Source organism: Mastomys coucha, unplaced genomic scaffold, assembly GCF_008632895.1.
Source record: "Mastomys coucha isolate ucsf_1 unplaced genomic scaffold, UCSF_Mcou_1 pScaffold21, whole genome shotgun sequence".
Taxonomy (NCBI): domain Eukaryota; kingdom Metazoa; phylum Chordata; class Mammalia; order Rodentia; family Muridae; genus Mastomys; species Mastomys coucha.
In genome coordinates, this window is record NW_022196904.1 from 138784942 (window position 1) to 138786916 (window position 1975).

Genomic DNA, 1975 nt, shown 5'->3' on the forward strand with positions numbered 1-1975 from the left:
GGGCGGTGGCCTCGGAGGCGCGCAGCGACGCACTGCGCAGGCGCAAGAACTGTCCCTCTGCGCTCCGGCAGGAAAGGACGCAGTGTGACTGGGCCCGCGGGTGGGGCAGGCCTCTGGGGGTGAGGGGTAGGGGGTGGGGGAACGGGGAAAAGCCTGACGTAAGGGGCGTGGCTAAGCGCTGGAACCCGCCCGCCACTGCAGCCCCTGCTGCAGATTAACCGTGCCAGTCTCCCCACCCCCCACTTGTTCCTTTCTGTGAATGTTTTCTAGCTGGCAGGTTATGTGCTTCCTTATGTCTTCATAAGCTGCAGTTTGTTATAAATTCTAATTGATGTCTTTGTCTGATGCGTACCAGCCTGTGACTCAAAAGAGTATACTATTTAGAGACCCCCCCCCCCCCGTAATGTTCTTTTTGAATTATCTGGTCGTGTCGTAATATCGCCTCACCGAGGCAGACAGGGCACAGTCCCATGTTTGATAGGTGGAGAAAGATGCTAAACAGAATGAGAAACTATTACTCATTCCAATCACATTGCAATGCAGTCACAGAAGCAGCTTCATATTTTTATCTTGTTTTTCTTCCCAAAGAGGCTTCAGGTCGCCTTTTCTCTGAATAGGTTTTGATCTACAAAGGACATACTTTGGAAAATAAAGCTGCAGAGGAAAGGAAAACCAGGAGATAACATCTTGGTTGTGACTGGGGCTGGGGGAGTGGAGTGGGAATAAAATGAGGTATTAAAAATGAGGCACAGATACTAATAATACTGAATTTTATTCATGTCTTAAGATGAGTCCCTTAAAAAAAGACATTTGAAACTGGACATCAATTTATGTCAAATTTTGCTCATCTATTTTCTTCTGGATTGACTTGCTAAATTCAAAGTCTCCCTATATCTGCTCAAAAAATTTTTAAAGTACATAATAATGATGATAAAGCTGTGGGATTTAATGTTGCTAAGTAGTAATCGATGACCCAAAGTGCATTTGCAGATTCAGCAAGTTCTGAAAAGATGCTAAGTCATGGAGGGGGTGCTAGGCAAGCAGGCTGCTGCAGATGGGGAACACACTGGGGACCTCGTCTGTCCTAAACAGTTTTTTAAGGTCAAATAAAGCTCAGATAGCATCCTGGTTGTTGCAATGTTCTGAAAACGGCCCAGGATATTTCCCAAAATGACTCTGGGAAATATCTTACTCTGCCACTCAAAGGCATGCATCAGTTGGTCATGCAGCAAACTGTCCCTGATGCTGTTGAGTGCCACAGAAAGATGGCAAAGATGCCAGTGTAGTCAGGAGTCCAATTATTTTGGTGAATACTTAAGTATTTTTTTCTTAAAGTCTGTTATAGTCAGGCATTCTGGATAGTTCTTTGTTACCTTGAAACAGCTAAAATCATATGCGAAGAGGGAACCTTGATTAAGAAAATGACTCCAGGGCTGGCGAGATGGCTCAGTGGTTAAGAGCACTGACTGGTCTTCCAGAAGTCCTGAGTTCAATTCCCGGCAACCACATGGTGGCTCACAACCATCTGTAATGGGATCTGATGCGCTTTTCTGGTGTGTGTCTGAAGACAACTACAGTGTACTCCTATAAATAAAAAAATAAATATCGGGAGGCAGAGGTAGTCGGATTTCTGAGGTTGAGGCCAGCCTGGTCTACAGAGTGAGTTCCAGGACAGCCAGGGCTGTACAGAGAAACCCTGTCTCGAAAATAAAAAAAAAAAAAAAAATCTTTAAAAATAAAAAAAGAAAATGACTCCATAAGATCAGGTTGTAAGGTTATAAGCAAGCCTATAGGACATTTTTCTTAATTAGTGATCAGTGGGAGAGGGTCCAGCCCATTGTGGGTTGGGGCATCCCTGGGCTGAAGATCTTGGGTTCTATAAGAAAGCACACTGAGCCGGGCGGTGATGGCGCATGCCTTTAATCCCAGCCCTTGGGAGGCAGAGGCAGGCAGATTTCTGAGTTCGAGGCCAGCC